The sequence below is a fragment of the Coregonus lavaretus genome (assembly GCF_964263955.1).
Source record: "Coregonus lavaretus genome assembly, chromosome: 37".
Classification (NCBI taxonomy): domain Eukaryota; kingdom Metazoa; phylum Chordata; class Actinopteri; order Salmoniformes; family Salmonidae; genus Coregonus; species Coregonus lavaretus.
Window position 1 is genome coordinate 7,554,272 of NC_140024.1, and position 17,312 is coordinate 7,571,583.

Here is a 17,312-nt window from a genome sequence, read left to right on the forward strand (position 1 = left end):
AGAGTCTTTCTCGCTTATATGAAAGTTAAGTTCCAAAGGTTTCCAAAACTGTATTGCTAATGAGGATTAATAAAGTTTCTAAATGTTAAAACAGAGGATCGGGATTGCAGTTTATTGATCCAGCTGTGGTCCATAAGTTCAATTGAGAACTCAAGCGCTGGGTATACCCCCTTTGAGTTCTTGAGAGCTAGCTACCCATGTACACCACCGTCACATATATTTGCACATGAAGAAATAGGCCTATCCCATATCAATGTGGTACCATGTTATATGATAAACATTGTTATTCCATTTCAAACATCAGATGGCCCATCTCTTTGAAAAACATAATCTCGATTTTCAAATGAGGGAATAAGAGGGACACATTAAATTGATTTGTTATTAACCGCAATACTACCAATAAACAGAGTCGCTGTGGAGAAGGACTGTGGACACCTGAAGTTGCTGGTCAAGGGCTGGGTCCCCATGCTGTTGGGTGAGTTTTTGAATAGCACCATGGAACCACTGCAGCAGCGAGACATCCATAGGGTGAGTGAACATAGTCTACGTCACATGGGTCTGGGTACCCCTATCCAATCCCTGGACAGCAGGGCCACACATTATTACATAGAATAAAACCTAAACGTCACTTGTCTGTCAGGAATGTTGAATACAATTATATTTGAACTTACTATACCAATTGTCCGTGGGGTTGGTTCTTATATAAGAACCAACCCCACGGACAATTGGTAGTTCAAATAAAATTGTATTCAACATTTGTGATAAACAAGGGACGTTTAGGTATTTGTCAATGTAATAATCAGGGTTGGGGTCAATTCCATTACATTTCCAGTCAATTCAGAAAGTAAACCTAATTAAATTCCAAATGTTCTTCATTGAAAAGCATTGAAGAGAATAGGAATTGGAATTTCAGTGTACTTCCTGGTTTGACTGGAGTTGAAATGGTATTGACCCCAACCCTGGTAATAATGCTTGGCCCTGCTGTCCAGGGATTGGATAGCATGGTCACGTCGGGACTACCCGATGTGGTGTTCATTCAGTGTATATCTATTTCCCTTGAGCTTCAGGTAAAATATGGATCAAATCATTTGAGAGTGTGTGGGGTTTTGCATGCTGCAGACGAAGGCCTGGTCTCAGGGTCCAGCCAATCCAGTGATGTAGTGTCTCGATGTGTACTGGGCTGAGCATAGTGCTGGTGATCACTAGAGAGAGATGTTCATACAGGGCTAAGGAGAGAGGACGTGAGTTGGTCCAGTAATGCCTTGGCTGGATTTATTGTTTTAATTACATTTCCAGCTCTTTTATCATACACTGTTTATGGTGGTGATTTGTCCACTGTATGGCTTTGTTTGTAGAGCCACAATTGTATTATTTTGAGGGCTTCCTTGGTTTAGTGTGGTTGCTACAGTATGTTTACTGTTGTCTAAACCTACGGCTATGTCAAGAATCGACTCCAGCAAATCAGACCTAACCAATACCCACCAAGATTTACTGTCCATGCATGATGTTTACCTACATTTAGCTGCTGGTTGGTTGTTAATTTGGTAGCCTACACACACAGCCATATGTGCTCCACCGCCATAACAAACGTTTTCAGAGTTACACAGTCCATCTGACCCCCTTTATATTAAATAAATAAGGGTATGCCATGGGCTGCTTATTATTAATATCAATCTGACAGTGAAGGGGGGTGCCATTAGAGGTCAGGCTCCCTCCCGTGCTGCAGTGGAACAGACTAATGTACGCCTCAGAGGAGGCTGGTGGGAGGAGCTATAGGAGGATGGGCTCACTGTAATTGAATAAATGGAACGGATTCCAACATGTGTTTTCCGTATGTTTGATGTGTCTGATACCGTTCCATTTATTCCATGCCGGTCCTCCTATAGCTTCTCCCACCAGCCTCCTCTGGTACGCCTTTTCCCCGCTGCTGTACTTGGTCGAGTTGCATATATATCTTCTTCCACATGATTTTATTAACTCTAATATCTACACCTCCTATTACCACAGCTGCCTCTCATTCAAAGGCACACAGAGCCTGCTCTCTAATCTGAAGTGACAAGCGATATACTTTCACTCACACATTACGCGCTAGCCCCGGGCAAGGGAGCCTGCTCCTTTGAAAATGTTGGAATCAGGTTATTTCTATGGAAGTATTAAAGTAATACCTCAGTTTAAGCTATTATTTCAGAAGTTTTTTCTTCACCTGGAGGGCTCAGGGAGTGGTAGAAATGGGGAAAGAGAAATACAGCGAAAGAGATGTACATCATTGCGATACGTTTTGACAACACCTTTGATGAGTTGATGAGTCAATACGTGTGAAGCTTATTGAGTGCAGACAAAGACAAAAAGCTCTTATTGGAGAGTTATGTGTGTGTGTATTTTCTATGTAAATGCTTGTTTGTGTGGGGTTGCTTGTCTATATTATAACATGTGTGTACGCGTGCATGCGCGAACCTGTGTGTTTGTGTGTGTGTGATCGTTGTCTGTGTGTATTTTTGAGAGTGAAGAGGAGAAGCCCCAGAGGACTGTGTGATCCAAACCCTGTCAGATGATGTCACAACGGGCTAGAGCAGCTCTCAGTCACACCACCGCTGACATTACCATCATATCACTCAAACCACATTCCACATTACTTCTGAAATTCCTATTCCTATAACTAACACTCATGCATCATCACCGTCATCATCACACCACACAAATCAAGACTGACATCACTTTTTAACTGAGAGCTGTTCTTCCTCTCTCCCCTCTCCCCATCTGTCATTCCTCCATCAGTCAACACATGCATTCTCTTTGATGTAGCCAAACTGCTGTTTCCACGCTGACCAGTGAGTGGTGCTAGTAGCCGTGCACCACTGGAATTCTGGCTAGCATCAGGACATTGTGACCTTTGACATGCATTCATTTATCACCTCTGTCTACGGAGCACCATTTGAGTGCACGGCCATGGGCGGCCGTACATTATTTGGCTGTGTTCTCACTTCCCACATATCATATATGTGAGGCACGGGAGGACAACAAGGGGGGGAGGAGAGGCTATATTGTTTTGTGGCAAATTGATGTGATCCATCTGACCATGTGACTCCTGCAACACACTCCCTAAGTGACCACCGAAGGGCTAGAATTGCATTGTGGGTCTTTAGGCAATAAGGAACGATCTATGTCCTCCATTTTGCTGGGGAGAACAAACAAAACATCAGCCCGTGTTCATATATTTCACACTCCTTTTCCCTAAAATATATCCTCTCCGTAGAAGAAAATCTGTGGCTCGCTGCAGCTGTTTTTGGAATCATTTTCTGGAGAGCCTTTGGCTTATTTGTGGTCTCTGATCCGATTTCCCACCTCTCAGCTGTGATTTCTCATTCCATGGTTGCCTTAACGAATCTCTCAGCACTGTTTCACTTGTTGAAAATACCACTGCAGAACACTTTCACTGCAAAATGAGTACGTACAGGAATATGAGCAGCAATTTACAGCTTGTATAATTTGTAATTGCTACATTTTACTTAATCACTGCACCATGATTGAATGCAAAACAATGGCATAAAAAAAACAGTTACATACAGCGATGTTCAATTTGGACATTATATACCCCATCCATGACAATGGACACAATCTGGGTACAATTCTTAACCAGATTGCTGGCATATTGGTTACCATTTCACATAGGGAGCCATGGAACCCCATAATTGCCAAAATAGCCGAAGCTCCACTCTTATTGTGTTATGCTAATGGTACATTACAGAGGTCCTCATTGGAGATGGCTAGGATGGTTATAAGTGCTTTATCTCCGAGCGGTTAAAGGGTCCTCTTCATTCCCCAGTCTGCCACTATTTGTAATGGAGACACATTTAGAATGAGAGAAGAGGAGTGCCTGGCCATGAAGGAGACAGGGACAATAATGCTGGCATGAGGATCACTGTGTGTGTGTGTGTGTGTGTGTGTTTGTTTGACTGAATAGGTATTATGGTCTCATGTCTGTCTGACTGGATATACAGTGGTTTATCTCAAGATTAAAATGTTTGACCTTCCAAAGATACTAGGAATATTGAACTGCAGATACTCACTCATACATGCACACACAACGCCCACCAAAAATGTTTATTATATTCTACTATTTAAAACAATTTAATGTTTTGTGCATATTTATGTCCCTCCTATCTACCTCCCCCTGATTCATATCTAAAGTTTTCAAACAAAAAGCCGCAAATTGAAGTAACATTACCCTTTGATTGCTCACCATGGAACAATTTTCCTTTAGCCAGTGAAATTAATTACTTATTGATCTATGACTAGTTGAATAAAATTAAGTGAATGAATGAATAAGTGAATAGATGGCAGGATTTTTGCCTCAGGTAGTTATCCACTTTTGTGGACGTCATGCTTTGCAGCTTCCATTTTTCACGTCATTGATTACTAGGGAAAGAGTATGTGGCTATGGCTAATGTTTAACTTATCGGTTTAGTAGGTTTGAATTAAACTGATTAGTAGCAAATTACAGACAGTTGCCAACAGGTGAGAAATTTCCCTGTAATATGAGGGGAATTGATCAGAAACACAGATTGTTTTCATGTATTAAGCATTTTACTTTCCAAACTCCTTTAGGACCTACCCATACACTCTGTCCAGGCCTGTGGACTCTCTGCCTACCCCGTAAGCAAATACAGCACTTCTAAAGCAACAGTAGGCTATTCTCTCTCCCTGCTGTTGTCTAGCAGTATGTTCGATACTTACAGAAGAAACTAAACACCCCCAGCAAAAAGAGAGGAAGCTAATGTACAGATTATGGTGCAGCGAATAGATGAGTTTTGTTTGACCAACTAAGTAGTGTGCCTATGGTTAATCGATTATTGTGATCCACATGACTGTGGAAAGTTGTGTGCTAATTGAAATCTTCCTAAGGATCTTCTTAAATAGATATCATTAGCACTCGGGAAAGGATCGGCCAGCTAATAAACATTTATTTCTAGCAAATTATTGCCTAATGTATCAAATTAACAACATGCAGCAACCAAGATTTAGACACGATGTTAGCACCATTTATTACATTTACTTACGGTATTCAGCCAAGCACATTTTCATATAGAACACATATTCTTTATAGATTGCTGTTTATGATAGAATATGTAAGATTAACAGCTCTCTGTGTGTTTCTGTTTGACTGATTTATCACTGCTATAAACTTTGTTTATTAGACTGGTGCAAATAATTAAACGCTGGAGTTTTAAGTGCAGTATTCACCTAATGTAAGGACATAATGTATGGGAATACTAGCCCGTAAAGCTGGAATTATCTCTGAAGTCAAGGAGTCAAAATATTTACCTCTATAAATCTGCCTTTAACATCTCACTGATTATGGTCAGCAGACACCCCAACGATGCGCCTTTATTTTGTGTTCAACAGCAGGAGATAAATGTTATTTTTCAATGACTGTTTTTCATTGCTGCTAATTTGCTTTGCCCTTTAAAATGAAGGGATTGGGACACAGAGGATAACTTTAGAGGTTAAACTGCATCACCCAGCACCATTATCACCAGTCAGATTGTACTGGGCCTAACACTCAACTACCCAACTAGGTCAGGAAAAGTGATTGAACATCAGATTGATTTCTGGAATATTAGGAATCATGTGTGAGATAATTGGACACTTTATCATCTGTTTTGCCTACAAGGATATCAGTTTGACCTGGCTCCATGAAAACTATGTGCCAAAACTGTTGTGATCTTGCATAAGCACTGTTTCATTGATTATTAGCATGGGGTGTTTCCTGGTATGTGTTACAGCGATAAGAACATTGAACAGCAGAGGATGGTGAGTCCTCCCTATCTGGTAACATCTATCTCAGTATGTATTATGAAAATTGAAATTTTTTGGTTGGTCATTTACATAAAATCTAGCAATTCCTGAGGTGTGTGTGTGTGTGAATATCCAGACATCCATACCGTGCACTTCTTTCCCCACTCTTCACTACAGACAACAGCTCCAGAGGAAGATAAATGTCTTCCCTCTGAGAAATCCAATAGAAATGCAGATGCATTTAACAAGTAGAGTATCCAAACTTTCCCCTTGTAGTTTGTGTTGGCTTTGGAGAAGTGTCTGAACAGGAGGACAGGCCAAGGGAGAGAGGGAGATATGTAGCTTTGTTCTGGGACAAAAAATATGTTCTCTAAACACAATCTGTGCTCTGGGAAGGTAGTGAAAACTAGATACTGTATGAGAAACAATAATTGTGTTATTTCCTGGCTCATCCCAACATGGATTTCATGTACTGAAATATGTGGTCTGTTGACTCATGCACATGTGGGTAGAGGTTTAAACACACTATTTAGCCAGACAATGATAACATGCAGTGTGATACACAACAACAGTTCAATAGAGCAGACCGATCTACGACAGATTTACTTTTGGTGGTAATATCAAGAGCCATACGCGGTCGTGTGTGTGTATATGTGCATTTAACGTTTTGTGTGTGTGTCTGTGTGCACGCACGTGTGTGTGTAAACCCAGCCAAACAACAAAACACCTGAGCTATGGCCTAATAGGATAATTAATTCAGTGCAGAGACTAGCCAACACATGGAGCGATAGGGGTGTTAGTGTGTATATGGGGGTGGGTGGGGGTTAATACAACATGATAAATATTTGATTTCTGTTGGGGCTTGTCCGAGCATTCCAAATGGGAAATTGCTGTAATGCGATTTGGAACAGATTTTCTTCTGGGAGGCCTGGACAGTATGCACTAGAGACAAGGCCCAGCGACCGACCGCATGTGTGGCTTGGGGAAATGAGAGTCAAAATACCCTTACAAATCACAGCAGGGCACCATGTTCCACCACTGGCTCAATCACCATCTGAAAGGACCCGGGAAAGCCATGATAACGCTGATGGGAGCTTTGTTGTTTTTAACACTGAACACAGCCTACTGTCAGCTTTTCTTAGCATTTGTATGAGTACCAATATGTATATACTGTACTTTTTTTTTTTTAATACTGTAAGACTCCGAGACAGAAAACATGTTGAATCTTGCATGCACAATTTGAAATATTAGGCCTAGTCTTTCTATAGGGTTTTGATTTTATAGATGGGGTAATCAAAACTAACACATTGTCAATGTTCACTAGTACTTCAACATGTGTCCCAGTACTGTGGTAATACTTTGCTACAGGCACCACAGCTCTGCTCTCTCTTAACAGGCGTTGATCTTTTCTGGTCAAGAGGCACAGCAGTTTGTCTGTCTCAGGGCTTGCAGAAACAGATGTTTACTCTGGAAAAACTCAAACCTAATTCTGCAGGGAGCTGCACTGAGATATATTTATAGACAAGGGTGCCACACAATCAAGAAGCATTTGTCCTCAAGTGGGGGGAAATATGGTTTCAGCAGTATTCGGTGGCACCGAGTGAAAGTAATGATTGATTATATCCAGAGAGAACACTTTGTACTAATTTCATCATTGCTGAAAAATGACAGGGGCACTTCTGTAACAAACACACACTCAGTGTTGTTCCTTTTTTCCCCCTCTCTGTCTTTACTTTTTTGTGAAATTGTCAGAGAAAATTAATGCAATTAACTTGGCCCAGGGCGAAAAGCAGAGTTTCAAGTTTGTCATGCTGCAATGCTGTTATCTGCTGATGAAGGAAAAACAATCCTGTTTCCGCTATAATTTTTTTTCTCTTCACACAACATATTCCTCTGCTGTGGATGTCTCGAGGAGGCAGTAATGTCATTGTATCCGTTCCCATTTGAGCTGAAAAGGAGATGGCCGCGAACATCAGCCTCCTGAAATCACTGTTAATGTGTCTTAATGACTAAGGCATACTGCCGCTCACGTTCCACATTAATATTGCCATACAGCACATAATTCGCTTTGAGTCTCCTCTTTGAAATAAACAAACCAAGTGCACAAACGCACGTCATCTAACGAGAGAGCATCATCTGCAAACAAACACTTCACACACGCACATACAGCCCTTCTCATTCACTGTGTAGCTGTTGTCAGTATGTAACCAGTGCCACGCTCCTCCAACAACACCTTGTGCATGGAGTTAATACACTGCCTTTCTATCTACTGTTTCTCTATTAGATTTAAGGTGAAGTATTCAGAGACAGAACATCTAAAATATATAATCAGGTTGTGCATAAAGGTCTTGAGCTAATGAAGAAAGGTCATTGTATAGTATGTAAACCATTTAGACGTTGGAGAGTCAACTTATTTACATTTCTTTAATATGTGTTCCTACTAAAACAACCATACGTCTTGTACTTTATGTTGTTGTACTTATAGTCTTTTATAAATGAGTGCTGCGACACAACGCATGCTAAGTGGACAAGTGGACAGGGACAGACGTTGGTGGGGTTTTATGGGGACCTGAAAGAGTGATGTTGTTCTCAGTGTTCAGAATGCACTAAGACATGGCGGCGTGACCCCATTGCCTGTGTTTATGACTGGTAAACACAACCCTAAAGAATCCATTAGTCTGGATCAAGTCCCCTCCAGCCACTCCGCTTTTAACTCATAGAATTAGGTAGAGGGACACGATGAAGGGGAGGGGACCACAGTGGTGACCTGACCGTTATCTGACCCCTATATGAACTTGTGACCTTGAGCTCTGGGAGTAAAGCCGCTAGTAACTCTGATCGCTGCCTGGCCTGATGGGGATAAAGTTGGGTGTATTTCCAGGTTGAATAAAGGAAGCCCCTCATGGGCTCTAAAGTCATTACACTGTAAGATGTACAATATGTAGGCCATAGCCTAACCATGGGCCTTCATTTTGATTAGTGTTTAATTAAAGCCGGTGCGAAACTATTATCCTCTTAAGTATTACTGCAGGACTAAAGGCCTGTGGTCATCACTGGATAGAAATAGGCCGAGGAGGAGGAGGAGGAGGAGGAGGAAGAAGAAGAAGAAGAAGAAGCGGTGGTAATACTGAGGTTGGCTAGTGTGACAGTAACTCAGGAGTAAGGTGAGGGGTTTGTGTGTTTCATCCAGACATGGCTACTGATGTCAGTGATTTAAAGAATCCAATAATGGAGTGAGAGAGCGTGTTCTTGTGTCCAGCGTCACCGTGTGTAGAGAAAATAAATATATATTTGATATCTCATATCACCACGCAGCAGAAACTATAGGTGGGGGTCAAGGTCACAGCTTTATGTTTCAAGGCGAGAGACAAGTTTGAAAGAATGATACAATGATATATTACAGCTGAATATGATTGTGTGTCGCAGGTTCAGAACTCAGGAAGCATTGAGAGCTGCGTATGGTGAGGAAGCCGTGTGAAATCTGTGTGGGTGTGAACAGAGAAAGAAAGACAAAAGGATGCAGCTCTGAATGTCATCCAGAAAATAATATAAATTAATTGGCTGGAGCAAATCAGTCTGGAAAATCTGCACTGTCTATAATTAGGTTTGGGATTATTATTGCTGACTTAAAAAAAACGTTTTTATTTCAATCTTTATCTTTTCTAGTAATGTTTAATTTGTCATGAGAAAGGTGGTCTTTCTAAAGGCCAACTAAAGCTCACATTTAATTGGGGTGAACGGATAGGTGGCTGAGCATTATGGGAACTTCATTGAGAATACATTTGCTCTTGTTAATTTTAGGTCTGTCATGAAATAGGACTACATTCACCCACACAATTTATAACTCTCACCGAACAGACTGGTCTGTTTAGTATGTCAGAGGTGTGTGTGTGCGTGTGTGTGCGTGTGTGTACGTGTGTGTGTGTGTGTGTGTGTGTGTGTGTGTGTGTTTATTTTGTGCATTATAAACATTTGTACATGTACATCTGAGGGTGTTCATGGGTGATAGGATAAGCGAGGGGGGCCTTACCTGCCTCGGGCTACAGATCTAAGGATGTGACATGAGGGTGTGCTCACCCCTAGCAGTGGAGCAGCAAAGTGGCATGCGTGTCAGCTTTACTGACACATATGCTGATGTGACTGGCATGATCCCTGCAGTTAATGCTCCCCCCACCCCCCACCCCCATCGCTCTCCCTCATGGACTGCTCGTGTATCAAGGTCAACAGGATAATTAGAGCACAGGGCCAGAGTGGGGGATTGGTGAGGTGATGATGGGATGTGTGACGGACCTCAATCAGGTGTCAGAGAACCATGTGGCGTTATTATGGCACAATAATGTACGATTCATATCTTCACCCTTTGCTCTCCTATGCTGGTGTCCGTTTCTAAAACACTGTCACGTTTGACCATTCTGTAACAAAACTTGAAAATAATTTACACCTAAATTATATGTATGGATAAGGACGAAGGATAACTTATTAATTTAAGCAGTAGATCTGCATGGTCTATGACTTTGAGAACAGACAGACCAGTGATTCGAGAGGGGGTTGAAGTGCAGTTTTAGCTCGTGGTGGCACTGCCTCAATGTTCCTACAGATGGTGCTGTTAACCACAACTGAAGCAGCTCACTCTTGTCAGAACATGCTCCTCATACTGGATTGTTGAATCCATCCTCCTGGTTGTATCCTGCCTGATACTGGCACAAAAATGGTCTCACACCGATGATGTTTTCTTTACTCATTTAAAAAGCATAAAATACTGCTCCACAAAGCATGACAAATCTAATTTATGAATCTCCTCATGCTTTGTTTGCTCATGATCCTTTGAACTGAGAATCTGGATCGACATGTCCTCACTGAACAAGTGGTATAAATAAAGCAGGCACAATGCATGTTTTTGTTTCTCATTTATCAAGCCCAATGCTCGTCTGCCCGCCCGCACGCACAGACAGAAACAAAGCAACTCCATTCTCCCCTCCTCCGTTCCACTGATCAAACTAGTAGCGGAAAAAACAACATGTATTATTACTCTTTTTCAAATGAAAGCACAGTAAAACACTTTATTACATTTGTTAGTCTATTTGACATGATATTTGTTGACGTCCACAACGTTTCCGCATGATAGATTTTCAGATTGGATAAAAATCACCCGGGAAGCTTTTATCCAAAAGGAATAGAACTCTGTTCTTCACTTGTGGAGCCTTGTGTGTTTCTCTCTCTCTCTCTCTCTCTCTTTTTCTTTCTCTTTCTCTTTCTCTTTCATTCTTTCACTCACTCACTCACTCACTCACTCACTCACTCTCTCACTCTCACACACACTCTCACTCTCTACCATGTGAAAGTGTTAGTGGAGCCTAATTTGGCGTCCTTGCTCCAGTGTAAACAGTGGCGGAGTTGGCTGGCAGGTGACACTTAAGGGACTTTAATCAGTGATCACATGGTAAGAGAGGCCTTCAATGTGCAGTGCAGGAAAAATTGTCTTCTGAGAGAGAAAAAAAAGGAAATAAAAGAACCTTCAGATGTAGCACTTGAAAGCAATGGTAAACATTTGACATCTTGCATCTGGGCTGTCAATAATAAAAGGTTTCCCCTTGATGTTGAGGTGCGGATTATAAATGGTTAAAGTCGTGTCGCTTGCTCCATCCCAGTGCAGGCCTCTCCTTGTCAGTCATCTGTTACCCTTACCCCTGTAGCTTCCCATCTAATGGCACTTTGTTGTGGCAGCAGCTCATAAACTGAGGAGCTCCAACAAAAATAAAAGTCACTGTCTCCATAATAGAGAAAAACATTTATATTTTTATAGAGTGAGAAACAGTATCATGCTCTTTGCAGCCCCTATTTCCCACTAAAGGCATGGATCCTTTAGTAAGGCTATATCATCAGGAATGATCAGTGGTGGATCCTTGTTTATTTTCCTCGCCTGTATACCATACTCTCAGTGATAGAGACACATTGATTGCAATCCCAGACGGAACATGGGAGTGACCATAACCACAAACAACAGGGAATGAACAACCAGGACCAAAGTGTATACTTACAAGGTCAGAAATAACCACAAAGGTTGATGGAACGTTAACAATATTCATACACAGCATCCCTTTCTATCTCGTCTGTAACGTTGCCACCAAACAAGAAGTGCATTTTTATGCACTGAGTTGAGCACTGTAACCATCACCTTAGGCTGGCGTGTGGATAAGAGGCGTTTGCATATTCATAAGAGCACAGAGAGAACAGATAAGCTTCCCCTCACATTAATTGAGAGTGATGGAAAGGGAGTGAGGGATGGAGGGAGGAATAGAGGAAACGATAACCCGAGCTTGCCTTTATGCATTAATTGGGAGAATTAGAGAGAGGGATAGATAGAGGTAGGCCCTGAAGCAGCGTGCCACAGAAATGTCACACATGCTAATAAATCATTTGGACTTTGATTGACTGAATCGCATCCTGAGTAGCTCAACAAGTTTGGAGAAGAACTCTGAACAACTTTGAACTTTTCTCCACCACTAACAATCAGTTAGTTGTCTGAGTAAAGATTGCTAAGACACTGTAAGCTATTCCTGTGTAAGCAGCATCATAAAAAATTAGTGATGTGAGTTTTGATATAAGAATGATGTTGACGGTAGGGATTTCAATGTTGACATATTGTGAGACTTCTATTTTGTATTGATGGAGATTTGATGGATCAATGAAACTCAGATTTCTTCCAGGATAGTTAGCGATTGTTCAGCAATCAAGAAAACAATGTCTTCTCTCTTTTTAATCGGGCAAGTCGGAATGTGAAGTTATTTCTCGAGTCATTAATCTCCTTCTATCCCCTATAGATACAAACAAACTAAAACACTATCTCTCTCTCTCTCTCTCTCTCTCTCTCTCACTCACTCACTCACTCACTCACTCACTCACTCACTCACTCACTCACTCACTCACTCACTCACTCACTCACTCACTCACTCACTCACACACACACACACACACACACACACACACACACACACACACACACACACACACACACACACACACACACACACACACACACACACACACACACACACACACACACACACACACACACACACACACACACACACACACACACACACACACACACACACACACACAGGGGTGGGGGGGTGTTCAGTGTGTCACATGATGGTGGACTTTGTCCAGCCAGGGCCCTGGTCCTAGGCCTCCATATTGACATCCAATTTGTTTCTCCATGTTTGATCCTCTCTCTCTCTATCTGCTCCTGATCAGTGAAGATTGATGTCTCTGTTTGTGTCCCCGGCTCTGGCTTTATCACGGCCTTATGAGCTGGCTGCACAAGCGATAGTGGACGCCTTTTTGAGTTATGTCCCCAGGCGCCTGACACGGGAGAGGTGATGGGATTTCACAAGCCCTTAGATTACATACCACAAGATAGGAAGGAATTAACATGGGAACATAATTAAATTGGCTATAGTGTACAGTGAGAGAAAAAAGTATTTGATCCCCTGCTGATTTTGTACGTTTGCCCACTGACAAAGAAATGATCAATCTATAATTTTAATGCTAGGTTTATTTGAACAGTGAGAGACAGAATAACAACCAAAAAATCCAGAAAAACGCATGTCAAAAATGTTATAAATTGATTTGCGTTTTAATGAGGGAAATAAGTATTTGACCCCCTCTCAATCAGAAAGATTTCTGGCTCCCAGGTGTCTTTTATACAGGTAACGAGCTGAGATTAGGAGCACACTCTTAAAGGGAGTGCTCCTAATCTCATTTTGTTACCTGTATAAATGACACCTGTCCACAGAAGCAATCAGTCAATCAAATTCCAAACTCTCCACCATGGCCAAGACCAAAGAGCTCTCCAAGGATGTCAGGGACAAGATTGTATACCTACACAAGGCTGGAATGGGCTACAAGGCCATCGCCAAGCCGCTTGGTGAGAAGGTGACAACAGTTGGTGCGATTATTCGCAAATGGAAGAAACACAAAAGAACTGTCAATCTCCCTCGGCCTGGGGCTCCATGCAAGATCTCAGCTCATGGAGTTGCAATGATCATGAGAACGGTGAGGAATCAGCCCAGAACTACACGGGAGGATCTTGTCAATGATCTCAAGGCAGCTGGGACCATAGTCACCAAGAAAACAATTGGTAACACACTACGCCGTGAAGGACTGAAATCCTGCAGCACCCACAAGGTCCCCCTGTTCAAGAAAGCACATATACAGGCCCGTCTGAAGTTTGCCAATGAACATCTGAATGATTCAGAGGAGAACTGGGTGAAAGTGTTGTGGTCAGATGAGGCCAAAATGGAGCTCTTTGGCATCAACTCAACTCGCCATGTTTGGAGGAGGAGGAATGCTGCCTATGACCTCAAGAACACCATACCCACCGTCAAACATGGAGGTGTAAACATTATGCTTTGGGGGTGTTTTTCTGCTAAGGGGACAGGACAACTTCACCGCATCAAAGGGACGATGGACGGGGCCATGTACTGTCAAATTGTGGGTGAGAACCTCCTTCCCTCAGCCAGGGCATGGAAAATGGGCCGTGGATGGGTATTCCAGCATGACAATGACCCAAAACACACGGCCAAGGCAACAAAGGAGTGGGTCAAGAAGAAGCACATTAAGGTCCTGGAGTGGCCTAGCCAGTCTCCAGACCTTAATCTCATAGAAAATATGTGGAGGGAGCTGAAGGTTCGAGTTGCCAAACGTCAGCCTCGAAACCTTAATGACTTGGAGAAGATCTGCAAAGAGGAGTGGGACAAAATCCCTCCTGAGATGTGTGCAAACCTGGTGGCCAACTACAAGAAACGTCTGACCTCTGTGATTGCCAACAAGGGTTTTGCCACCAAGTACTATGTCATGTTTTGCAGAGGGGTCAAATACTTATTTCCCTCATTAAAATGCAAATCAATTTATAACATTTTTGACATGCGTTTTTCTGGATTTTTTTGTTGTTATTCTGTCTCTCACTGTTCAAATAAACCTACCATTAAAATTATAGACTGATCATGTCTTTGTCAGTGGGCAAACATACAAAATCAGCAGGGGATCAAATACTTTTTTCCCTCACTGTATGTTTAGAATAGGTTTTGGGTGGTAAGGACCTGCTGACGTTGATAGCTAATAAAGAGAGCTATGTCTTTTTGACCTGCTTTACTGTAGGTAGCTGTGGTCTCCATTTGAGTGCCAGTATTCCATGTCTACCTGGCCCAGAATACTCTCTGTTGTTTGCCCTCTTTGAGAGAGAGAAAGAGATGTGCCTATGCACGAGAGTTTGTGGATGCGCAGAATGTTTCGTGTGTGTGTGTGTGTGTCTGTATATCTGCGAGATGCCATTGTTTAGCCCCTGGAGGTTTCATTAAGGCCTTGTGTCCAGAGGTAAAAAGTCATTCATCTCTCCTGTTGTGATGTGGCAGCCTCGCCTTCGCTTTGTCCCTGCATTCTCTTTCTCTTACTTTTTCCCCCTCTCTCCATCTCTCTCCATCTCTCGCTCCCTCTCCCGGCCGCCACTCTGAGGGGGAATAAAAGCAGGGATCAGACAGGCCATTCTGGCCCGTTTGATGTGCTCCAGACTGGCTTGTCTAATGAAGCCAACGTCTTCCATGAGATCAGCTTCCATGTATCGCACGCTCATTAATTAGAGCTGTCAAAAGTTTCTCTTTTTTTTTGTTCCTTCAAGCGCTTGAATGGGGTACCGTTAATTAAAAATATATCAGATCAGGACCCATGAGTGCTAATCGTGATACATTAACCCTTGGTTTCTGACAGCGGGGATGTATCCCCCCGTCCACAGCAATACGAGCCCTTTTGTCCAAAAGTTAACATCGTCTTGAAGTTCTAAGGCTGTGAAAAGCCTTTTGATTTAATTGCGTCTTAGTATTACACATTTTCTGAAAAGACTGTGGTTTTGACAAGAACTTCAAATATTTCAGTGTTTTAAGTGGTGGATTTCTAGTGACAGACCAAAAGCGTTGAATGAAAGCAGAGTCAGCTTCTAGAGAATTCAGTTAATAAACCTCTCCACTTGCATATTATGGAGTATGTGTGCATATCAGTGCAGTGGGAATGTCCTGCACTTCAATATACTGTACAAGAAACCAAATATTTCACTTTATGAAAGAAGGAACAAGAGGGGAGAATGTTTTTAGATGAATATCACTGTCCATTGGATTGACTAAATACAAACTGTCAAGTTGACAAGATAGACAGATAGTAATGATAATATTGATGTAAAATGATTTACAAGAGAAGAGGTGAGGACAGAATGTCGTATTGTGGAGGAAATGTGGAGTAAAGAGAGAGAAGCCCATGGCCTCTATTGTTTCAGTGTGTGTGTGTGTGTGTGTGTGTGTGTGTGTGCACGGCCCAACGACGCTCGTCACTGTTGATATTGATGAATGGTTATAAATCTGCTCCTCCACCCCTGCCTCTGTCTCCCTCTCTTTCCCTCTCTCCTCCCGCTCTGCCGTGTGTCCTGTCGTGGCTGTTGTGAGATCATTTAAATAATTTGGAGTTAATCATTTGTGCGGCAGGGCCGTTGATGGCAGGGTGAGGGGCTGGCGGGGTGAGGGCAGGACCGGCTTGTTCCACAGCCTTCTCTGGCGTATCGCAGGAGGCAGGAGACAAATGGGGCCAAGCGGCCAGGATCCTCACACAGGCCTCCGATGCAGAACTCTAATTAATTTTGTGCAGTGTTTCAGAATTGATTGTGGTCATTTCTATTTCAGATTTTTCATCCGTTTCAAGGGCTACCCCTTCATCCTCCTCCCTCCTTTCCCTCTAGTCTGCACTCCCTTCGGATGTGTGTGTGTGTGTGTGTGTGTGCACGCTTGCAAATGCATGCATTTGGGACACATCCCAGTGTGTTTTTGCCCATGTGTAATGCATGTTAGCATAGAACAATACACTGTTAAAGATCCCAATTCACCTCTTTATTGACAACGTTTCCATCCAAAACAGATCTTCGTCAGGTAATGCATGTTAGCGAACATGGTATGATGTTGTGGTGCAACAATGCAATGCTTTCAGCAATGGACAGATTTGTTAATACAACAGAGATCCACTCCATATATGATGTAACATATACAGTTGAAGTCGGAAGTTTACATACACTTAGGTTGGAATCATTAAAACTCGTTTTTCAACCACTCCACAAATTTCTTGTTAACAAACTATAGTTTTAGCAAGTCGGTTAGGACATCTACTTTGTGCATGACACAAGTAATTATTCAAACAATTGTTTACAGACAGATTATTTCACTTATAATTCACTGTATCACAATTCCAGTGGGTCAGAAGATGACATACACTAAGCTGACTGTGCCTTTAAACAGCTTGGGAAAATTCCAGAAAATGATGTAATGGCTTTAGAAGCTTCTGATAGGCTAATTGACATCATTTGAGTCAATTGGAGGTGTACCTGTGGATGTATTTCAAGGCCTACCTTCAAACTCAATGCCTCTTTGCTTGACATCATGGGAAAATCAAAAGAAATCAGCCAAGACCTCAGATAAAGA